At 42.0% G+C, this 25724-nt stretch overlaps 1 long non-coding RNA gene across 1 annotated transcript; it reads left to right on the forward strand.

Annotated features, from left to right (window-relative positions):
* LOC122460705 lies at positions 1 to 25724 on the forward strand. The gene is made up of 3 exons (XR_006282164.1): positions 1 to 11; positions 5036 to 5044; positions 25646 to 25724. It is a non-coding gene; the product is annotated as an uncharacterized LOC122460705 (long non-coding RNA).

The following is a 25724-nucleotide window of genomic DNA, read 5'->3' on the forward strand; positions in this document are numbered from 1 at the left end:
GATATAAAATGGTGTGAGATCAGAATCCATCCCCTATATCTCCTCATAAACCCCATTTCACTGCTGAGGCACTAGAAGTACACACTGCTTCCCCAAGCTCGCAAAGTGAGTCCACATCAGAACCAGGAGTAAGAGCCCCAGAAGATGGATAATAAAAATACCTATCTCTTAGCAGAGCAGATGAAAACTGCTTTGCCTGGAGACACTTTACATATGTTCCAGCCCCAGAACCTGTTCCTGCACTATGTACAGATATTGAGGTGTATCCACATTCAGAAATAAACACCCTATGTAACCAACCTCTCCACACAGCCCAGAGCCACGTATATGTTCCTGCAGCCACATAGTTGCTCTGCAGTAACAATCATGGAGAATCACACAGACACTGCAACACACAGAAGGAGTTGTCAGAACAAAGAAGAAAACACAAGATGACTGACGGTAGGTCAATCCATAACCTGTTCTTTAGGGTTATAAATAGTAGCAGGACTGGAGTCTTGATCGAAAATTCCATATAAAATCCCCTTCAAAAAAATCTCTCTAGAAAGCAAATAAGTAGAAAACACCCCAGTTATATAGGCACAACTACTGTGTGTGGATAAAGAACACGCTTTTATCAACTCAATTTAGCCAATGCCAGGTAAAGACAAGAGCCGCTTCAACAGGTGCTAGCTGCTTCAATTGGTCTATCCATTTAAGAATGACCACTCCTTTCCTTCCCCCAAAAAGTTTTTTTTCTTAATGAACAAGTCACAACCACTTTTGCTTTTGTTAATTCCTGCCCATTCCAACAGTTCCTGGGGAAAGCAAACATACACAGGGTAAAGTCTTGGACGCAATGAAGTCAAATTGAGTTTGTCATTGATTTGAACAGGGCTAGGATAATCTCCGGCACAATATCCCAAGGTTTTAAAAGTTTGGTTACTTTCCCTGGCTTTCCTTTCATATGGTTCAGCACACCTGTTGATCAATAGCTAGTTGGAAAATTATCCCTTAATTATCCCATTACATTCTTAACTGTTAAATCAGTAGACCCTTGAAATTTCAAACTCTATTCAGTGAGAGTGTTCTGGTACACCTCCCCCCAAAGGAAGTGGGAAAGTAACCTTGTAATTAAGGAATTAACCTGTTGCCTATCAAACATTCAGGCTGTACTCCATCCAATATTAGCTAACACGGAAGAAGTTATATTTTCATGTATACTTTGTACACCAAGACATTTTTTTTTAGCAATTCTTGGAGCCCAGGATTGATCAGCCTTGCAGCCATTTGACAAGGCAAAAGCTGAACAGACCCATAGCTCCTTCTAGCAGCTGCTAGTGTCTAAGCCTTCTCCTTCCCTCCCTAGTTATAATTATTATTTATTTGCATTCTGGTAGCACCTAAGAACATGCTGATCCTACAGTTGTGATGCCATTATTGAGAATTTTCTTTTTTTTACCATCAAATATCAGAAGTGTTAGTATAGCGAGTATAAAATTGGAGTTATATATTACAGTGTTAATTAAAAAAACTTTAAAAAATAGTGTAAATCAGTAATTATACATACAGTAAGTTCAACTACAGTTTTCAGCCTAGTTTCTGGATACCTTTGGGCACACACATATTTGTATGTATTCTTTCATTGTCCATTGTTTTAAAGAGGAACAGGACTGTGAGAACTAAGCTGCAAAAAACAAGTAGCGTTATTTGTACTACTGTAGCACCTAGATAAGCCCATTGAAAATGAGGGTTCCACAATGCTAGGCACTGTATAAATACATCATAAGAGACAGTCCCTGCCCCCAAAGAATTTACAGTCTAAATAGAAAACACAGACAAGAAAAAATAAAGGCACAGAGAGGTGAAGTGACTTTCCAAAGATTACACAGCAGGACAGAGCTAGGAACAGAACCTTGACACCTGTCCAGTGCCCTATCCACTAAGCCACATTGCCTCTGGGTCCAACTCTTGGAGGTGGACACTTGCATCTCTCTCACTCCTGACTGGCTTTTTTTCTGGGATGCACAGTACACTGCAAATTCCCCAGCAAGTTAGCCTGCCTAAGCAGGTTTGCTTTGCTATTCTCCTTAGAGGTTGTAAACAGCGTAACTGCCCACCATTATAAGGTACCACACAACTTTTCCTAAGCAAAAACAATTATTTGTAAAGTTAAAGCATTGCAGAGAAAACACATTAAAAAGAATCTACATGTATGCTATTAAGCTTACCAGAAACCACTCTAACTCCAACAAGCACTCTGGTAGGAGTCAGTCTTTCAAATCCCATGCAGGAGTTTTTCTGTGGTAACAGGTTCATAATCGCCTAGGCTCAGAATAAGAATACTCATGAACCTGAAAGTCAGTCCTTTATGCAGTGTGGGCCTCTGATCTTGTTCCCATGTGGCAGGTGATCAGCAGACAAAGGTCCCCTCCACAGGGCAAAGATTCAACAGTCTGTGTCTGCATACCCCTTCCCCTAGGGATTTCCTGGGAAACCCACTTAACTTCAAAAATTCATTTTTGTCTGGCCCATTGTTTCAAATACTACTTTGACGTTCAGAACACTTCCCAGGATTTAAATGTTATCACTCCCCCCCCCCCACTGAGACGTTACATACAATCTCATAATAATACCTAAACATTTGAAGTTTTAATTCAATGAATTACTAAACTACTTAAACTTAATTCAGTAAGGTTTGTCTAGGATATTGACATCTCCCAGACTTTCCTTGAAAAGTCTGAAAAAACCCTTTCCTCTTCCCCCAAGGAAAATAAAAAACTGGACTCTGAGTCTCTGGGAAAATCACTTGCTGCAACAACAGATCGTGTTCTGCAGCTCATTCAACTTGGATCTGTTTCAATGAGCAATGAATTTCTTCCTTGATGAGCATTTTTGCTGTCCAGAAAAAGTCTCATCAGAAAGGAAAGGGCGCACACACAGGTGAAAAAGGGGGTGTCCCAGTGGTGAGGTTTAACAGGTCAGATATAAACAAAATACAGTCAGATACCTTGCCTTTTACTGTTTCTTTCTAAATTTACTTCAAGGTAAGATAAATTATGTTGACAGGACAGCTGGTGGAGGGAAATTTCCTATGCAACTATGGAGTAAAAACTACTTCTTTTCAGTCAATCCAAATCCATTTACACATCCTGTGATAAATGAAGGAGGAGAGTACCTCCCTTTTAGGGACACCCAGCCAGCCAGTTAGCTATAAAGTCCCTCTTGGTAGTTGTTCTCTACTTACCTTACCTGTAAAGGGTTTTAAAAGTCCAGGTAAAAAGAAGGGAGTGGGCACCTGACCAAATGAGCCAATAGGAAGGCTAGAACTTTTTAAAATTGGAAAAAAAGCTTTCCCTTTGTGTGCTGTTGTTGTTCTCCAGGAAAGAGGGGCACAGAAGCAGTTATGCTGTAGGCTAGATATGAAAATCATCACATCATATCTAGAACTACTTATTTAACAACCCAGATATGTAAGTAGATCAGGAATGTTTAGAAAGACACGATTAGGTTTATTTCTGTTTATTTCTTATTGGCTTGTGAACGCCTCTGTGCTAACCCCAAATGCTTTTTGTTTTGCTTGTAACTTTTAAGCTGGATCTCAAAAAGGTTGTTCTTGATGTTTAATTTTTGTAAGTGTTTTTTTTTAAATCTAGCAAAAGCTGAAGTTCCAGATGTATTTTCTTTCTTTTTGTTTTTAATAAAATTTACCTTTTAAAGAACAGGATTGGATTTTTGGTGTCCTAAGAGGTTTGTGCACATGTTGTTTAATTAGCTGGGGGCAACATCTAATTTTGCTTGTTTTCTTTCTCAGCTCTTCTCTGGTGTGGGGTGAAAGGGCTTTGGAACTCCACAGAAAGGAATTCCCAAGTGCGCCTTCCTGGGTTCCAAAAAGGGGATTTTTGCATTTGGGTGGTGACAGCATCTACCCATCCAAGGTCAGAGAAAAGCTGTAACCTTGGAAGTTTAATACAAGCCTGGAGTGGCCAGTATTAATTTTTAGAATCCTTGCGGGCTGTACATTCTGCACTCCAAGTGCCATAGTGGGGAATCAGCCTTGACAGATCCCTTAACAAGAAATGTGAAAGAAGTAGGCTTGATAGCTCATATTCTTGGGTCTTGCCAAGTTGTGCTTAGATCAGCACTAGAGGGGTAGGAGAGCTACTGTCTCTGTTTTCTGTGTCCCTGGGATCCTGTCTGTCCCCTAGCATCATACATGGCTAGTGAGTTATCCTGACTGGAGACCGTGCCACAGCACTTCAGCCACTCCCACTATTCCCAGGCATATCAGCTGAGGAATCCCCATGCTGGGGGATTCCTCAGCTGCCCAATTTGGTCAGCTTTATGGCTGCTTTGATTTGTACCACCAGAGTGCGACAAAGGAGATCTGATCTGGGCCAAGATCTGGCCCATTCTGAACTTATTGGGCCTGATTAATTTTTCACTTACACTGGTGTAAATCAGGAGCATCCCGACTGAAATTGATGGCACTCTATCAGTGCAGAGAATTAGACCTTAGGTCAAAACTGATTATATTTGCATAGAAACATAAGATATGTAATACTAGACTGGACATGTGTTTCATCTTGTCTGATATTCGGTCTTCTGATAGTGGCCAGAACCAGATGTTTCAGACAACAGTGAACAAAACCCCATAATAGTTTTATTTACTACATTAATATCATGGTACATGAAAGAGCACAGACTAATGCTTAGTTACATGATTTAGTCTGCTTGTAATTAGATGCAGTGGTTAGAATATATTTTTAAATTCAATAAAGCAGATTTTAAAAAAACCTGGGGCAACACTGGGGCAGAACTCTGTTGCCTACCAGCACACATGTAAACAGGAGAGAACATTTCACCATCAATGAAACATGAATATTTATAGGAAAAGGGATCACGTAAGTATTACAGGGATGCATGCCAGAGTTGTGATTTTTAACACACGCTTATGTCAACCTAGCAAGAAGTATCACAGGATCTGCAGGCAACTGACAAAATATCTGGATACTATCACCCTATATTTCACGGTGGAGGCAAGAAGAAAAATCAGCCACAGAAAGTATCTAAAGGCAAAACATATCATGGGCCAAATTAAACAGCTCAGGGCCCCCCCAAATCAATTTGGCATCACTGCTGGGGTCCTCGCACAATGGTCTACATTTATTAACAATGGCAAGCTTTAAGCCATAAGACATCCATGCCAGATACAGCAATGCAGAAGTTTAACCAATTTAAGAAAAGCTAACAGTCAGCAATATTAAAATGCTGCAGATAGATTCAAGAAGAAAAGAGTGTACATGCTAGCATATTCAGGTTACTACTAACCCATTTAAAGGGCAGTCTCCATTCTAGGAGCTAAATTTTAAAGAAGACAGACATTTCTAAATTAAATGAGTGTTTCTAAAGTTAGACTGCAAACACCTGATTATTAATCCACAAGGGAGCGGGTTGAAACGACAGCAGAGATTTAGGCCAAGGAGGAACTGTGAAGAGCCTTGACCGTGAGGACATAGAACAAAATTCAGTGGAAAAACACAGAGGGAATTAGAGGCAGGGCTTTGAATGAGGAGCTGTGGACAATGGTGGGGGAGGAAGATAAATTAAACTATATCATGTCCTATAGCTCAGAGAGATGTTTGTGTAAGGTAAGATACTGGGGAAGTAAAGGAGGCTATAAAGGTCAAGAAGAGATATGGCCTAGTCATTGTTTAATAGACTATGTTTGATCTTGCACATTTCAAAAGGAATCATTGGAGGGTCAAGCAGAAACCAGTTTTGTGCTGTTTCCCAGAAAGAGAAGGGTTCTTTTCTGAAAATTGTCCAATAGTATAAGGCAAATCAATATGATCAGAAAAAGTAAGTTAGTCTGTGAAGAATATGTGGGTGCCTGCTCCTGTGCTGCATTGTGCTCTGTTAGATAACCGAAATGTGCTCTACATGGTGCTACACCTTAGTGGTTTGCTTATTGAGTGGGGCATCTTGCTGGCAGCACATGCCATTGGTGCTCCAGGCTCTACAGTGGCTGTCTCTTGGCCTTTGGGGGGATGGGGGTGGGATGGGACATCTTCATTGCCGAGTTAGTCCGGGTGATCAGTACCTAGGTCTGTGCATGTGGGTTAGCTTAGCCTGGGTGTGAGCAGCCACAGGTTACTGGAGCTCTGCCCGGATTACTGTGTCCTTATTAGTGTTGTGCTCCTCCATGAGCGTCACTAGGATTCTCGAGGCACATCCTATTCTGCGCTATGGTAAGCCAAGCCATTCTAGGATTCTTTTGCAGTGAATTATGGAAGAACTTGTTTGGATTTCTGGGCACATGTAAAGAAATGTGGGAAGGCTTTGGAGAACTATCGGCACTCAAGTGATTTATCCTGCATTCTCACTGCGAAGTGGAGAGGTTAGCAGCCTATGTGAAAGTGGAACCCAAGCTCTAAGCCCCCCACCCCCACCTGTGCCAGCTAGCCTGGGTTGAAAGTGCCACTTAACTCAAGGGAGATGTTTTTGTGTGTGGACAGGAGTGGGGTTATGGGCAATATCTGAGTAAGAGCCTAGACTACCCCTACAGTGAAGTTATACTCTACATGGAGTTTAAGGTGTTGATTATGACTTATATAGCTTGGAACCAAGCCACCTGAAGGATGGCCTTGCTCCCCATGCCATACTGCCACAGCTGTGGGCAGTACAAGAAGCCTACCTGATTTCCTTTCATTATAGAAGAGAGGGGGTGGCTGGCAGGCCATTGTCTGTGAAGGCTCTGAGACGCTGGAACTTGTTCCTCCCACCTGGCCCTCTGCCTGGTGCAACATAACCTGACACTAGAAACTCTCTGAGCACACTGCCAAAGGCTTATGTTCAATAGAGTTTTTCGAGAGGGCTGAGGATATGCATTCTGGAATGATGATGGGGGAAGAAACACTTTTGTAGTTCTCTGGCTAGCCATGTTCCTATCTGAATGATTGTTTTAATCCTGATGGGTTTGTCATGTAAGATTAACAGGGTGAATAGAGCCTTGGATACATATTTTAAAAATTAATTAAACTGAAATAAATATCATGTTAGGCTATCAGGCATCAGTAAAAACCTCAATTCCTTATGATCTGGATTGGTCTACCTCAGTAGTTCTCAATCTTTCCAGACTACTGTACCCCTTTCAGGTGTCTGATTTGTCCCCCCAAATTTCATCTCACTTAAAAACTATTTGCACTACTTGCAGATGGTATAGTGCTTACAAAAGCTTTTGAAGCTGGCAAGCCCAGAACACACAAAGCTTTCTTTGAAAAAATTTTACTGGCTTACCCGCATGCACAGGCTGTTTTGTCTTCAAATGTTGTTGCAGATGTGCCAGCTTCAAACTATTATTTGATAGAGTTTCTCTGTAAAGGAAACGAAGCTTGAGATGGATTGCTATTTGTAGATGTGAATCCAAAAGCAATACATTCCTTGCAGAACTGTCAATGGGGCTTTTTTTCAGTCATTTTCAATTTCTTACAATTTTCACTGCCGCCACTTCCAGCTCCACATTTTACAAATCTATCCATTTTTACACCACAACTGCATAAACCACATGACAACTTCAACCTCATTAACGTGCTTGCAGGCATCAGTAAATGACATAAAACACATCTCTAATACAGTGCATATATACATGTTACATTACCATATAAAATAGTACATACAGCAGTATAAACAAGTCATTGTCTATATGAAATTTTAGTTTGTACTGACTTCACTAGTGGTTTTTATGTTGCCTGTTGTAAAACTAGGCAAATATCTAGATGAGCAGACGTACCCCCTGAAAGATCGCTTCTTAACCCCAGGGGTATGAGTACCCCTGATTGAGATCTACTGGTCTACCTGACCAAGTGAGGTTCACTTGATAGAAGGAAAAGGTATAACTACAGATTTCCTAATCTTCTCTGCTCCTGAAGGATTGTGCTATTTGGCGATAAGAGAACAGAGGAGATGAAGGAAAAGACATTTATGATGGCTCATGCATGCTTGCAATCTGGAAACAGTTGTTTCCTGGCACAGCCTCATAATGTTCTTAGCTACCTCTAAACTGGATATAATTACAATACTCTTATGGCTTACCTAGACCCAAGCAATCAGAATTCTCTTTCTTCAGTTGCAAGTTTTGGGGTTCTGAGCCTGAAAATATCTTTCCTCTGCTTCCTTGGCATTTGTTCAATTCCTTTTGAATTTCATGTTACTAGCAAATGGCTCAGTGTTCAGATTCGTTTGTGGCTGGTGCTTGCAGCTGGTAAACAAAGTACAACGTGCAAGCTGGTCTCCATATTGGAAGAGAAGGTTCAAGGTCTGGAGAAACAAGTATCCACCCTGCGTTGCATAAGAGAAACTGAAGATTTCCTGGACAGACGTCAGGATATGCTTCCACAAACACAACATTCTGAAGATTCAGAGCAGGCTGCGTAGTGGGGACAGAAGGATGGTGAAGAAATTTGGCAGCATGTGACCTCCAGAAGAAGAAAGGGGAGCATCCATGAACCAGCAATGCAGATACAGGTAAGCAACCCTTTTCCTGGTCTCGCCACTGGTACTAATGGTGAGAGTGGACTAGATGATATATCTGAGGGAAGGGAACAGAAGGAGACTCCGCCGATTGGAAGGCATGAGATGCATCTTCGCAAGCAGGCTGACTAGTGAGGAGGGCTTTAAACTAGGTTCACCAGGGGAAGGAGACCAAAGCCCTGAGGTAAGTGGGGAAGTGGGATACTGGGAGGAAGTACAAGCAGGAGAGCATGAGAGGGGAGGGCTCCTGCCTCATACTGAGAAAGAGGGATGATCAGCGAGTTATCTTAAGTGCCTATACACACATGCAAGAAGCCTGGGAAACAAGCAGGAAGAACTGGAAGTCCTGGCATAGTCAAGGAATTATGATATGATTGGAATAAAAGACTTGGTGGGATAACTCACATGACTGGAGTACTGTCTTGGATGGATAGAAAGTTGTTCAGGAAGGACAGGCAGGGCAGAAAAGGTGGGGGAGTTGCATTGTATGTAAGAGAGCAGTATGACTGCTCAGAGCTCTGGTAGGAAACTGCAGAAAAACCTGAGAGTTTCTGGATTAAGTTTAGAAGTGTGAGCAACAAGGGTGATGTCGTGGTGGGAGTCTGCTATAGACCACTGGACCAGAGGGATGAGGTGGACGAGGCTTTCTTCCGGCAACTCACGGAAGTTACTAGATCGCAGGTCTGGTTCTCATGGGAGACTTCAATCACCCTGATATCTGCTGGGAGAGCAATACAGCGGTGCACAAACAATCCAGGAAGTTTTTGGAAAGTGTAGGGGACAATTTCCTGGTGCAAGTGCTGGAGGAACCAACTAGGGGCAAAGCTCTTCTTGACCTGCTGCTCACAAACCGGGAAGAATTAGTAGGGGAAGCAAAAATGGATGGGAAGCTGGGAGGCAGTGACCATGAGATGGTCGAGTTCAAGATCCTGACACAAGGAAGAAAGGAGAGCAGCAGAATACGGACCCTGGACTTCAGAAAAGCAGACTTTGACTCCCTCAGGGAACTGATGGGCAGGATCCCCTGGGAGAATAACATGAGGGGGAAAGAAGTCCAGGAGAGCTGGCTGTATTTTAAAGAATCCTTATTGAGGTTACAGGGACAAACCATCCCGATGTGTAGAAAGAATAGTAAGTATGGCAGGAGACCAGTTTGGCTTAACAGTGAAATCCTTGCTGATCTTAAACACAAAAAAGAAGCTTACAAGAAGTGGAAGATTGGACAAATGACCAGGGAAGAGCATAAAAATATTGCTCGGGCATGCAGGAGTGAAATCAGGAAGGCCAAATCACACATGGAGTAGCAGCTAGCAAGAGATGCTAAGAGTAACAAGAAGGGTTTCTTCAGGTATGTTAGCAACAAGAAGAAAGTCAAGGAAAGTGTGGGCCCCTTACAGAATGAGGGAGGCAACCTAGTGACAGAGGATGTGGAAAAAGCTAATGTACTCAATGCTTTTTTTGCCTCTGTCTTCATGAACAAGGTAAGCTCCCAGACTACTGCACTGGGCAGCACAGCATGGGGAGGAGGTGACCAGCCCTCTGTGGAGAAAGAAGTGGTTCGGGACTATTTAGAAAAGCTGGACAAGCACAAGTCCATGGGGCCGGACCGCTGCATCCAAGAGTACTAAAGGAGTTGGCGGATGTGATTGCAGAGCCACTGGCCATTATCTCTGAAAACTCAAGGTGATAGGGGGAGGTCCCGGATGACTGGAAAAAGGCTAATGTAGTGCCCATCTTTAAAAAAGGGAAGGAGGAGGATCCAGGCCAGTCAGCCTCACCCCAGTCCCTGGAAAAATCATGGAGCAGGTCCTCAAGGAATCAATTCGGAAGCACTTTGAGGAGAGGAAAGAGATCAGGAACAGTCAGCATGGATTCACCAAGGGCAAGTCATGCCTGACTAATCTAATTGCCTTCTATGATGAGATAACTGTCTCTGTGGATAAGGGGAAAGCAGTGGATGTGTTGTTCCTTGACTTTATCAAAGTTTTTGACACGGTCTCCCACTGTATTCTTGCCAGCAAGTTAAAGAAGTATGGGCTGGATGAATGGACTATAAGGAGGATAGAAAGCTGGCTAGATAGTCAGGCTCAATGGGTATTGATCAATGGCTCCATGTCTAGTTGACAGCCAGTATCAAGCGGAGTGCCCCAAGGGTTGGTCCTGGGGCTGGTTTTGTTCAATATCTTCATTAATGAGCTGGAGGATGGTGTGGATTGCACCCTCAGCAAGTTTGCAGATGACACTAAACTGGGAGAAGAGATAGATACGCTGGAGAGTAGGGATAGGATATAGAGGGACCTAGACAAATTAGAGAATTGGGCTAAAAGAAATCTGATGAGGTTCAACAAGGACAAGTGCAGAGTCCTGCACTTAGGATGGAAGAATCCTATGCACCACTACAGACTAGGGATCGAACAGCTAGGCAGTAGTTCTGCAGAAAAAGACCCAGGGGTTACATTGGACGAGAAACTAGATATGAGTCAACAGTGTGCCCTTGTTGCCAAGAAGGCCAATGGCATTTTGGGATGTATAAGTAGGGACATTGCCAGAATATCAAGGGACATGATCGTTCCCCTCTATTCGACATTGGTGAGGCCTCATCTGGAGTACTGTGTTCCGTTTTGGGCCCCACACTACAAGAAGGATGTGAAAAAATTGGAAAGCGTCCAGCGGAGGGCAACAAAAATGATTAGGGGACTGGAACACATGACTTATGAGGAGAGGCTGAAGGAACTGGGATTGTTTAGTCTGCGGAAGAGAAGAATGAGGGGGGATTTAATAGCTGCTTTCAACTACCTGAAAGGGGGTCCAAAGATGATGGATCTAGACAGTTCAGTGGTAGCAGATGACAGAACAAGGAGTAATGGTCTCAAGTTGCAGTGGGGGAGGTTTAGGTTGGATATCAGAAAAAACTTTTTCACTAGGAGAGTGGTGAAGCACTGGAGTGCGTTACCTAGGGAGGTGGTGGAATCTCCTTCCTTAGAGGTTTTTAAGGTCAGGCTTGACAAAGCCCTGGCTGGGATGATTTAGTTGGGGATTGGTCCTGCTTTCAGCAGGGAGTTGGACTAGATGACCTCCTGAGGTCCCTTCCAACCCTGATATTCTATGATTCTATGTCTTGAGCTCTTTTGGATATGTATTTCCTTGATTCAGTTTGTCCTCCATGTGCCATCATCACTTTTTCCCAGTATTACTTACACAAAATGCTGCTGTGAATAGGGCATTCATGGGTCTTGGATGGAAATTGGCTGGATCCAAACATATGAGGCAGAGATGTTTGGATCTTGAATTTATGTGGGGGGAGAGGGGGCTGGATTTATATAATGAGCCAAACCAAAACCCCAAACTACAACATCCAGGGAAATTCAGATCTGGAGATGGACTTTGCCAATAATCTCAGCTTTTCAGGCACAGACTCTAAGAAAATCTGTCTCCACATCAGCCAGAAATATCACTGACCTTTGTGTCCGTTTCCTCTTATGATTTGTGAAAACTCTTGCTGTATAAGTGCCAACAGGTGTAAACCATAAGTTCTCAAACTGGTCATGACCCCTCAGGGGGTCGCGAGGTTATTACATGGGGTTTGCGAGCTGTTAGCCTCCACCCCCAAATCCCACTTTGCCTCCAGCAGTGATAATAATGCTAAATATAAAAAAAGTTTTAATTTATAAGGGGTGGGGGGGTTGCACTCAGAGGCTTGCCGTGTGAAAGGGGTCACCAGTACAAAAGTTTCAGAACCACTAGTTTATAAACAGTAGAGATGAACTTACTGTACTGGAGGCAAAAGCAGAGAGAATCTGCCAAAGTAGCTTCTCAGGCTTTCATTGTGAAAGATGAATTTACAATATGAAATAATGAATAACTACTTAATAAACAGCTTTTGTAAGGAATCACATGGAGAAGGCCCTGTGCTGCTCTGACTATTGGCAAGTTCACAGAGGACTAAATGCTAAGTCAAAGGAAACACAACAATGTTATCTAAAACACACAAAGGGCATGAACTGATATGAATAATGCCAAATAGACTATGTAAATAATCTCAAGAAGATATTATTTAAAAGCCAAATGTTTCTGCCCCAGCAAGGAAACGTGAGAGCTACTTTTGTTTTGCCATGTCCTTTCAACTGGATTAGAATGGAAACGTCTTTTTATTTCCTGTCCCCCTCCTCACAACAGGATCAGCAGAAATATCACTAAGAATTATTTTAAAAAGTCAAGGTAGCCAGCGAATAATGGCAATAACCAGCATGCCTGTTACTGTTTAGGACAGTTCAGGTATGGGGTGGGAGATGTAGGGAAGAAAGCAGAACTCGCTCTTCCTGGATGCCGTGCTGCTATATAATACTCCAGGGAGTATTCTGCATCACAGTGCATGCACAGAATTCATGTCCCCTGCATATTTTTTGCTTCCCCACAGAAAAATGATTTCTGATGGGGAAGCAAAGGGAAGCCACAAGAGCAGTCTTGTGCTCCTCCACAGCAGCTCAGGCAGGTTGGTTCAGGTGCCTAGAGCAGCCAGTAGAGATGTAAATCACCACAGAGAGGGGCTGAGAAGTCGTGCATATGAAAGAGAGAAAGATACTCTATCCCTCTTGTTTGCTATTATGGCACACTTGGCATGGAGGCGCAGGCCTTTGGATGGTTTCTGAGGAGGTAGGTGTGGGGCAGGATCTGTCCCCTTAGAGCAAAATGTAGCAGCCTGCTTGCTTAGTGAATTGTTCCCATTGTCTTTGTGAATTCCCCCAGGAGTATAAAAGAGGTGAAAAAAGCCTCCTTTACATTGCCAGACTGGTGCAAAGGACTTGTAAATGCTTATGGTGCTTTAGTGACTAGAACTGGTCTAAATTTTTGGACTGAAAAAAATTCTTATCAAAATTGCTCCATGAACTGTTTGTTACCTTTCTGGAGATGATCAATAGCCAATCTAAATTGTTTGTTTGATGCCCCAGCACTCACTTTCTCTTCAGTTGCCTATGATGTAACACTGAGCATATGGCTGCATATATTCGTTGAATAATAACTAGAAATAAACCTAGCTACATTACTATTAGACAAAGGGGGTTTGGGGATTTCCTCCAATGCTCCACACTCCCATTCTTCATCCATTGTATTGTAGTTTAAATAAATTACCAAAATAATTGAAACCAGTGTGATTACATTACTTTATTTAGACAAATGAAATATGCAGAATTTTAAAATATTGTGCACAGAATTTTTAATTTTTTGGCACAGAATTCTCCTAGGAGTTAAATAAATAAAAGTGAAACTGAACAAAATGCCCAGGGTAATATTATAACTTATTTGTTATACAGTAGTGCTCAGAGGAATTGATCAGAATCTAGGCTCTATTATACTTGCTGCTGTTCAAACCCAGTACAAGCTATTTCTTCCCTGAAGAGTTTACAATCTAGTCTCATAAATTTCCTTATGCTAACACCTGGAATTCTGAGTAACAGCCCCAGATTGATTTCTTTACTGCTGCTCTAGGAACCCTGCAAGGGGAGTAGGAGGGAGCAGACTTTCCCCTCTCTGCAGCCCAGCTCAGTGAAACTTGGCTCAGTGAAACTTTCCTAGGTTACGGTCAAGTTTATACAAAATATAAAACCCTGGCACTCGTTAGTATTTAACATGTGATCCTCACCATCAACACATGGACCAAAACCCGGTGTGCAAATCCCAAGAGAATAGAAGAAGTTTCCAGGAATTAGTCACATTCCAGTTGTCATTCAAGCCCTATGGAATCCCAAATCTGTTTGCTACAATGGGCCTTATTCTTTTTTCACATACACTCCTTTTACACCAGTGTAACACTATTAACTTCAGTGAAATTACTCCTGACTTACACTATGTGAGATCACAATCAGGTCTACCTGATTATAAAGCTTTACTAGAGAAGGATATAGCTACAGTATGTCAGTTACCAACTGTGTGGTAACTGTAAGTAAAGGCTGAATTTTATTGATAAACACTGTACATTAATCTACATTCTACGTTTTTATCTCTTGACCAATACTGGCACCGCTATAGAAGAAGATTCCTGGTCTGTCCCATTACCTGGAAGTAAACTGCTACAACAAAAAGTGATTCCAAATAAGAGAGGGCTTCCTGAAGGAAGAAAAATGTGTTTTTGAGAACAAGCTTTAAAAAAAAAAAAAGGACAACTGCTGTTCCATCCATGGTATTTTTATTATTAAACTGCTGCTGCTGGCACTTTGCTTCTGTTCTGGCATGGAGTTCTCCAGCCTCCAAATGTTCTGATATTTTCTCTTGGGAAGGAAAATGGTCTACAAGAGCTCCATTAGCCTAAAAGAGAAGCATATGCTTTTATGGAGCACTTTATTGGCAGAGATCAGTAGCAGGATACCTGCTGCAGATCAACTTTGCTCTGTCCTATATATATCATGGGGGCCAAAAAGAATTAGCATGCAGTATTTTTAGGGGGTTCTTAAAAAGAGATGTGACATCAGATTAAAAAGAGAATATTGTTCATTTTTCTGTATTATAATATTGAATTACAAGAGCACATTTTCCAGAAAGACAATACAATTGAATTATGAAGGAGGAAAATATAGAAACAGGCAAGTTGTTTTTGCTGTTTCACAAAACATGGAATTCTGAGTGAATGCATCCAATAGCCCAGCTAGAAAATTATCAGCGTGGATCTACATGAAGGCTATTTTGACCCTAAACTTACCAATTGTAGCATAAAAAACAAACACAAAAACAAAGCACTGCCAGTAAGTCGAGTGGCATTCTCTTCTTGTAAATTGGAATCACTTCTATTTCATGAGGCACCTAATGGTCTTGTTCCAAGAATTCCACAATATAAAAAAAATATGGCACCGGCCTTCACTTCCAGTGAAATATTAGTCAGTCTTCAATATTTTTATTCATGATTTTATTTAACATGTGATGGTAGAGTGGTGGCCATTAAGGGCCAATTCCCTTAGCTCTACAGGCCTAATTCAGTGCATTATTCCAGTTTTGCACAGGTGAAACTTAATTAAAAAAATCAGTGTAGTAAAAAGTCTTGATTCACCTCTGCATTATTCCAGTTTTACTCCATTGTTTTGTTTGGCATTTCACCAGAGTAAAACTGCTGTAATGCAGTGGGAAATCAGGCTGTCTGTCTAGCTTAGATTGTTCTATAGAACTTAATCTGAGACCATAACAATGGTGGTTATGTCTGTGATTCATGGATATTGAAGACTCTTAACAAGAGTGGTGGTGGAGGGTTGTCTGTTTTCCAAGTAAAGAAAAAAAACATCTCTCTGTATGTTGGGCCCTGGTTATCTGCTACCCCATAACCCAAACCTTGCTGCATCGGTTATGCTACATGTATGTTTTATAAAGTGTTTTGGGGATCCATCAGGATGGGAGATGCTTTATAAGAAAATATTATTGCCTGTGGCCCTCTTCCAAAACTTGCAGTAGCAAGAGGTTACTTCTAGATTACATCCATGCCCTTAGTTTTGTTTGTATAATGTTCCAAGGATTCTTTTCCTGCTTTCTCTCTATGTATGTAACAGTAGCATGTTATAGAAGGGCTACCATGTTAGCTTCCTTCCCACCTAAATGTACTGTTCCTTAATACTATATAGCCCAGGGTAGTAAAAAACAAAAAAAAGTTCACTCTTATTCCCAATCTGTAACAATGATGGGCCTAGTAAGAATTGCAGCAGGATTGTAATAAAATAGAAGTGTAAATACATGCACATTTTACAGCAGTAAAATTTTTATAGACAGGGAAAGTAATCAAATAACCTGTTTTAAAGATACTCAGAATGCATTCAGTAAAGACCAGAAAGTCTTTATGATCACCCTGAAATGCTCATATTTTTCTTGTTATTAGTAACATCAGGGAGGAAAGGTATCAGTTTAAGACTGCAGCCTTTCAAATTATTCAGTCTGTCCCAACAGTTAAATGCTCCTTCTAGCACGCAGTGAGTCACAGCACACAGTGTACCTGTTCAGTCTCGGGACCTGCTCTAAACTTGAAAGATACCTGTATGGCTTGATGGCAGGCACTGAGATGCCTATCATTCAGTAAAGCAAATTTTAAAATATGTTCTATCACCTGCATCTGCAGTGCCTTAGGAGATGCCATGAGCTACCTTCAAGTTCCACAACATCTCCCCAAACCCTTCAACGTCACATTACATAACACTAGGGATGGACCTGAAATGCAAAATTTGGATCTGGACCCAAACATCTTCAAGGGATTCCAGACCCACTGTTTCATATAGGATCCAGTTGATAAATATCGATGGCGTTTGGATGCCAAGGAGGCTCTGAACTTCCCCAGAGGGTGATGTGTTCTGGACCAGATGTTCGCCTGGGCCCATCTCTAAATGAAACATTTTGTTCTCTGATTTTCTTTAAAAAACAAACAAACAAACAAAAACAAACAAACAGCTTCAATTAATTTCTTACATAATATTCCCTTAACAAGGCAAGTGTGCTGTTGACAAGAGGTAGGATAACAGATCTATCAAATCATTGTGAGCGTCACACCAATTCCCCTCCATTCTCAAAACATCAGCTATGTTGTAATTGTGCTAAATTGTACACTTAAACTAAACTCATAATGTATTCCATGATCTTCCACTAGTACCAGAAAAATGGTACATCAGGAAACAAGGAAAACTATGAGATATTTATAAAAAGAAGAAAGACAGCACTGACATGGTGGATAAGGTGATTTTTTGATACTGTATTAGTGTAGGAGAAGGTTTCAGAGTAGCAGCCGTGTTAGTCTGTATTCGCAAAAAAGAAAAGGAGTACTTGTGGCAACTTAGAGACTAACAAATTTATTTGAGCATAAACTTTCGTGAGCTACAGCTCACTTCATCGGATGCATTCGGTGGAAAATACAGTGGGGAGATTTATATATACACACAGAGAACATGAAACAATGGGTTTTATCATACACACTGTAAGGAGAGTGATCACTTAAAATGAGCTATTACCAGCAGGAAGGAGGGGGAAAAGGAGGAAAACCTTTTGTGGTGATAATCAAGGTGGGCCATTTCCAGCAGTTATCAAGAACGTCTGAGGAACATTGGGGGGTGGGGTGGGGAGAGAAATAACATGGGGAAATAGTTTTAATTTGTGTAATGACTCATCCACTCCCAGTCTCTATTCAAGCCTAAATTAATTGTATCCAGTTTGCAAATTAATTCCAATTCAGCAGTCTCTCGTTGGAGTCTGTTTTTTTTGTTGAAGGATAGCCACTCTCAGGTCTGTAATCATGTGACTGGAGAGACTGAAGTGTTCTCCGGCTGGTTTTTGAATGTTGTAATTCTTGACGTCTGATTTGTGTCCATTTATTCTTTTACGTAGAGACTGTCCAGTTTAACCAATGTACATGGCAGAGGGACATTGCTGACACATGTTGGCATATATCACATTGATAGATGAGCAGGTGAACGAGCCTCTGATAGTGTGGCTGATGTGATTAGGCCCTATGATGGTGTCCCCTGAATAGATATGTGGACACAGTTGGCAACGGGTTTTGTTGCAAGGATAGGTTTCTGGGTTAGTGGTTCTGTTGTGTGGTTGCTGGAGAGTATTTGCTTCAGGTTGGGGGGCTGTCTGTAAGCAAGGACTGGCCTGTCTCCCAAGATCTGTGAGAGTGATGGGTCATCCTTCAGGATAGGTTGTAGATCCTTGATGATGTATTGGAGAGGTTTTAGTTGGGGGCTGAAGTTGATTTCTAGTGGCGTTCCGTTATTTTCTTTGTTGGGCCTGTCCTGTAGTAGGTGACTTCTGGGTACTCTTCTGGCTCTGTCAATCTGTTTCTTCACTTCAGCAGGTGGGTATTGTAGTTGTAGGAATGCATGATAGAGATCTTGTAGGTGTTTGTCTCTGTCTGAGGGGTTGGAGCAAATGCGGTTATATCGTAGAGCTTGGCTGTAGACAATGGATCGTGTGGTGTGATCTGGATGAAAGCTAGAGGCATGTATATAGGAATAGCGGTCAGTAGGTTTCTGATATAGGGTGGTGTTTATGAGACCATTGCTTATTAGCACCGTAGTGTCCAGGAAGTGGATCTCTTGTGTGGACTGGTCCAGGCTGAGGTTGATGGTGGGATGGAAATTGTTGAAATCCTGGTGGAATTCCTCAAGGGCTTCTTTTCCATGGGTCCAGATGATGAAGACATCATCAATGTAGCGCAAGTAGAGTAGGGACATTAGGGGACGAGAGCTGAGGAAGCGTTGTTCTAAGTCATCCATAAAAATGTTGGCATTCTATGGGGCAATGCGGGTACCCATCGCAGTGCCACTGATTTGAAGGTATACATTGTCCCCAAATGTGAAATAGTTATGGGTGAGGACAAAGTCACAAAGTTCAGCCACCAGGTTAGCCGTGATATTATCGGGGATACTGTTCCTGATGGCTTGTAGTCCATCTTTGTGTGGAATGTTGGTGTAGAGCCTTCTACATCCATAGTGGCTAGGATGGTGTTTTTAGGAAGATCACCGATGGATTGTAGTTTCCTCAGGAAGTCAGTGGTGTCTCGAAGATAGCTGGGAGTGCTGGTAGAGTAGGGCCAGAGGAGGGAGTCTACATAGCCAGACAATCCTGCTGTCAGGGTGCCAATGCCTGAGGTGATGGGGCATCCAGGATTTCCACGTTTATGGATCTTGGGTAGCAGATAGAATACCGCAGGTCGGGGTTCCAGGGGTGTGTCTGTGCGGATTTGTTCTTGTGCTTTTTCAGGGAGTTTCTTGAGCAAATGCTGTAGTTTCTTTTGGTAACCCTCAGTGGGATCAAAGAGTAATGGCTTGTAGAAAGTGGTGTTGGAGAGCTGCCTAGTAGCCTCTTGTTCATATTCCAACCTATTCATGATGACGACAGCACCTCCTTTGACAGCCTTTTTGATTATGATGTCAGAGATGTTTCTGAGGCTGTGGACGGCATTGTGTTCTGCACGGCTGAGGTTATGGGGCAAGAGATGCTGCCTTTCCACAATTTCAGCCCGTGCACGTAGGCGGAAGCACTCTATGTAGAAGTCCAGTCTGTTATTTTGACCTTCAGGAGGAGTCCACCCAGAATCCTTCTTTTTGTAGTGTTGGTAGGAAGGTCCCTGTGAGTTAATACATTGGTTAGAGGTGTGTTGGAAATATTCCTTGAGTCGGAGACGTCGAAAATAGGATTCTTGGTCACCACAGAACTGTATCATGTTTGTGGGGGTGGAGGGGCAAAAGGAGAGGCCCCGAGACAGGACAGATTCTTCTGCTGAGCTAAGAGTATAGTTGGACAGATTAACAATATTGCTGTGTGGGTTAAGGGAACCACTGTTGTGGCCCCTTGTGGCATATAGTAGTTTCGAGAGTTTAGTGTCCTTTTTCTTTTGTAGAGAAGCAAAGTGTGTGTTGTAGATGGCTTGTCTAGTTTTTGTAAAGTCCAGCCACGAGGAAGTTTGTGTGGAAGGTTGGTTCTTTATGAGAGTATCCAGTTTTGAGAGCTCATTCTTAATCTTTCCCTATTTGCTGTAGAGGATGTTGATCAGGTGGTTCCGCAATTTCTTTGAGAGTGTGTGGCACAAGCTGTCAGCATAGTCTGTGCGGTATGTAGATTGTAATGGATTTTTTACCTTCTGTCCTTTTGGTATGATGTCCATCTGTTTGCATTTGGAGAGGAAGATGATGTCTGTCTGTATCTGTACGAGTTTTTTCAAGAAGTTGATAGATTTCCACTCCATACAGCTAAATTCAGTGCCTTGCATAATAGGAGAACAATTCTTATCATATTAGAGGTGTCCAGATATATATGAAATAGAAAGCAGCAAAAGCAGCTTCTTGTAAGAAAAGATGGACCTGAACAGCAAACTTTGCATCTGGAAGCAAATTTCCCTAACCTTCAGAGGTACTAGAGAGCGGGGCTTTGGCTTGACCTTATGATCTTCTTGCATAACCCAATCCAGCTCCCGCTGAATTCAAAGAATTATAATTGGAGATGGCTCTAGCATCTAATGATTCTAATAAAAATAATAATGGCACACATCCTGAGGATATGTTACTCAGTGTTTACTCAGTCAAAATCCTACTGATGACAGTTAAAGTTTGCCTGAGTAAAGACAGAATGAAACATTCAGTAAAACTCATTTCAACATCTTTAAAACCCTGATTCCAAAATCCCTAAAACCAAACAACAAAACCCTACCACACTCAATAATGAGACATGGATGCTGTCCTCTACTCCTTGTTGGGATCTTTAGAAGTAGAGCTATGACTCAGCAAAAACCTCTTCATGTCATTGGAAGTTTAAATAAGAACAGAGTAAAAATGTACTAAAGGAAACCAGGATTTGGCCCAATAATAGTAATATCAATTAGCACCTATATATCACTTTTTCATCTGTAGGTCCAAAAGTATTTTGCCACGGTAGGTAAGCATTCTTATCCCTACTTTATAGACTGAGAAACTGAAATGCAGAAAGGTAGAGAGGCCTATCCAGGTACTCACAGCCAATCACTCGCAAAGCTGGGAACGTAGGTACTAAAATGCCACATTCCCCAAACAACTTTTCTCAGCTGGTAATAAAATTCTGAAAATTGGCATTTTGCATGAGACTTGGTACCAGGTAAATTGTGCTATTAGCAAAAATTCCTGGAAAATTCATGAAGCACAAACCAAATGCATTCCCAAAAAACAAACTGAGAAAAAGCTGAGGAAGACTAATGAAACAGCAGTTTCTGGGAAGAGTTTTCCGAGAACAGTAGATACGTTTTGCTTTCACTTCAAATTGTAATTATAACCAGAAATGGAACTGTTGGTGAACATCAAATATTTTTATTGGGTGAGATCCTGTACTGAAGGCTTTCCTTAATCCAAAATCATCAAATTCCATGCTATGAGTAAGGGCTGCAGGAGTGAGCCCATTATGTGGGCAATGAATTATAGAGCTTGAGAAGCTGTGTAATATTGTGCATGTAGAGGGCTGTTATTCAGCAGGCTGAATATGTAAATGTAAGGGGGACACACTTCACTTGGACAACATTGAGGGTATGTGAAACATTCTGGCTTGAATCAATACATTTGTGATGTTGTATTAAAAGGTTTATTTGTGGTGATGTATTAAGAGGTTTATTTATAAACATCACAATTAGCCAATAAAGATTTTAAAAATATCTTTATTGGCTTCAGATATACATGGGTGTTCATTTGCCAAAATATCTGCAATCTTCCTGGCACACTTCAGGCTGGTTCCTGCACAAAATGGAGGAGGACAAATTAAGTTTCAATGGGAGTACAGTTTGGCCCTTAGACACCACTGGCATAAGTGAAGCATGACCAGGCAAGTCACATTTCTTCCCTTGCCAAAATGCTTTGGCTTTATGGATAAAGGCCAAGATGTTTTTTTTTAAAAAGTCCATAAAGTTAAGCACCTAAATAAGTGGCCTGAATAGGGCTGGCGTTACCATGAGATGAACTGAGGCGGCCGCCTCAGGTGCCACACTATGTGTGTGGGGAGGGTGGGGCAGAGGTGTGCCACTAGGACCCAGAATGTAGAAAATTGTGTCTGCTGCTGGTGCATATGGATTCTCTCTGCTCTAGATGCATAGAGATGGTGGAGTGCTGTGCTGGAGGAAGGAGGGCACAAGAGACATAACAGGCTGGCAGGAGAAAAGATGAGAGGGAATAACAGAAAGCAGCAGGAGCTTCAGGGAGAGAGAGGAGGAGGAGCCTCTTATGTACCTCTCTAGCACCCCCAGAAGCCTGGACTGATTAACACCAGCTTCTCAGGGAGCTTCCTGTTTCCTGCTGCTTCCCTGAACCCACTTGAGGAGAACAGGCAGTCAACTGAAGTATAGGAGCCAGTTAGGCCCTTAAGAGGCTGATATCTTCTCTCACTCAGGCCCTGCTACCAGCCTGCTTATTTGTCCCCTTCAATTGAGTGTTGAGAGCCACTATAGCTGGCACAGAACAGCAGTCATGAGTGAAAGAAAAAAATGCCCCTCTGGGGCAGCATTCAGAAAAAGAAAGAAAGCAAAGGAACTTTCCTATTTAAGCAGGAAGGAGCTCTCCTGAGATACATAGACACTAATGTTCACGGTGAGCCTTCCGGCACCAGTGAGAATGCGAGTGGCGAGAAGATGCCTGATCTTCCAGTTAGTCAGAGTGCAGGTGACCTGGCAGCAATTGCAGCATCCATATCTCTATCTCAAATGGATGTAACTATGCACATTCCTGAAGAAAAGTGTAGATCAGAGAAGGTGCAAGAAACAGCTGCTGCTAAGTTTAGTTCCTTAAGTTTAGATGATCCAGGACTGTGGACCCACTTGAGCAGTAGTCCAAGGGACTTCCTTGTACTGCATGGGCCACTGCAAGTGAAAAACTTCATGTTCCCCAAAGACAATGAAATAGAAGTTTCCATCCAACACATTACTGACATGAAATCCCCAAAGGTGACAAAGTGGAGAGGCCATGGCTTATGTACTCAAAAACCCAGAATGCTGCATACTGTTTTTGTTGCAAACTCTTCCAGTCTAATGTTCCAGACACATTGGGTTCTACAGGAACAAAGGACTGGAAAAATCTGGCTAGAAATCTGTCATGGCATGAGAAGGCAGCAAATCACCAGAGACCATTCCATAGTTGGAAAAAGCTTGAGATGAGACTAAGGTTAAAGGCCACCACAGATGATCAGCATCAAGAGAAGATTGCATCAGTGTCTCTTTACTGGCAAAATGTTCTGAAAAGGCTCATTGCCATTGTGAGAATGCTTGCTACCCAAAACCTAGCTCTGCGTTGCACTTCAGATCACTTGTATGTGCCAAACAATGGAAACTTCCTTAAAATTGTGGAGCTAATGGGTGAGTTTGATGCTGTACTCCAGGAGCATCTAAGAAGAGTCACCGCCCAAGAAATGTGCACACACCGCTACCTTGGAAAAACAATTCAAAATGAGATCATAAAGTTACTGGAAACAAAAGTCAAACAGAAGATTGTGGCAGATCTGAAGTCAGCAAGATATTACTCTAAAAAAAGGAGTACTTGTGGCACCTTAGAGACTAACAAATTTATTTGAGCATAAACTTTCGTGAGCTATAGCTCACTTCATCGGATGCATGCAGTGGAAAATACAGTGGGGAGATTTATGTGGACAGAGAACATGAAACAATGGGTGTTACCATACACACTGTAACAAGAGTGATCAGGTAAGGTGAGCTATTACCAGCAGGAGAGCTGGGTGGGGGGGAACCTTTTGTAGTGATAATCAAGGTGGGCCATTTCTAGCAGTTGACAAGAATGTCTGAGGAACGGTGGTGGTGGTGGGGGAATAAACATGGGGAAATAGTTTTACTTTGTGTAATGACCCATCCACTCCCAGTCTTTATTCAAGCCTAAGTTAATTGTATCCAGTTTGCAAATTAATTCCAATTCAGCAGTCTCTCATTGGAGTCTGTTTTTGAAGTTTTTTTTGTTGAAGAATTGCCACTTTTAGGTCTGTAATTGAGTGACCAAAGAGATTGAAGTGTTCTCCGACTGGTTTTTGAATGTTATAATTCTTGACCTCTGATTTTACTCTGTTATTCTGGACTGCACACCTGACATCAGCCATACGGAACAAATGACTTTAATGGTGCATTTTGTAACAACAGCAGAACCTAGTGAAAATGTCCCTGTAATGGTGACTGTCAGAGAGCATTTTCTAGAATTTATTGACATTGATGATACTACAGGAGCTGGTATGATAAATGTGCTTCTTAAAAAGCTGGATGATATGGGAATTGCGATAGCTGACATGAGAGGTCAGGGTTACGATAATGGTGCCAACATAAGAGCAAAGAACAGAGAAGTGCAGACACGGATCCGAGAGTTAAACCCTCGAGCTTTTTTTTGTCCCTTGCAGTTCTCATTCACTAAGCTTGGTGGTCAGTGATGCAGCATCAGCTTCTAGCAAGGCTGCTGAATTTTTTAATGTAAGTCAAAGCATCTATGTGTTCTTCTCTGCATCAACTCATCAATGGCAAATTTTGAAGCAACATCTGGGAACATCCTCTCTAACACTGAAACCACTGAGTGCCACACGATGGGAAACTCGAGTGGAGGTGATAAAGCCTATCAAACACCAAATTGGAAAGATAGATGATGTCATAGTTGCCATTATGGAGGATAATGCTATGACAGGAACTGTTCGTGGGAGAACAGTGGCAGGGGGGACATGGAATCACCAGATACATACATAACTTCAAATTTTTGTGAGGCTTAGTGTTGTGGCATGACATACTGTTTGAAATAAATGTTGTAAGCAAGAGACTCCAAGGTGTTGACCTTGATATATCTGGAGCAATGGAACAACTGGACAAACCAAAGTCATACCTACAGTCTTACCGTTCAGATGAGGGATTTCAAAATGTTTTGAAGAGTGCACAGAAGTTGGCAGAGGAACTTCACATTGAAGCTATTTTCCCACCCCATTCAAGAATATAAGAGTCACCGAAGAAGATGACATTTTGATTACGAGGCACGGGATACTCCCCTAAGAGACCCCAAACAACAATTCAAAGTTGAATTTTTTAAATCAGGTGCTAGATTGTGCAATACAGCCAGTTGAAGAACATTTCATGCAGCTCAAGGAACACAGCATTATATTTGGGATGTATGATATTCGAAAACTCCTCACTATTCCTGAAGAAGATCTACACTAGCAATGCAGGTGTGACGTTATTGACAGAATCTGTAACCATATAGATCGCTGTTGCAACCACTGTTATATATTTGCAGCAAATATTGTATAAATGTTGTTGTGTAAGGGGTCTATGGAGAGGTTATGGTTTGCTAGTTATGATTATGCTGTCTATATGTGTGTATCATTTTTGTAGTTGAAGTTATGAATATTGGCACCATACTGTCTGTATTTCCAACTTATGCTATGCTTCTGGGTGACACCCCAGACAAGTTGGTGTCAGCTCTGCCTAGCCTGCTTGATGGCCCTTTAAAGACGATCAGCTATACAACTGACCCATTGAGAGAAGGCAGACATACCTTGCGACTCAGCAAGGTATGCAGGGACATGCCTATGGACAGAACTCTGAGGTTTTGCCATGCTGTGTGATGGATAGTTTGTCCTTGGGACAAAGAAAGCAGAGACCACATGGCAAGAAACGAAAAAGCTGCTGCAGCTCCTCCATCTCGTCTTCAATCCTGTTTTATACCTGTGGAGGAACTTTGCTACATTGAAGCTTTGAACCAATGACTGAA

This window comes from Dermochelys coriacea, chromosome 1, assembly GCF_009764565.3.
Source record: "Dermochelys coriacea isolate rDerCor1 chromosome 1, rDerCor1.pri.v4, whole genome shotgun sequence".
Lineage (NCBI taxonomy): Eukaryota > Metazoa > Chordata > Testudines > Dermochelyidae > Dermochelys > Dermochelys coriacea.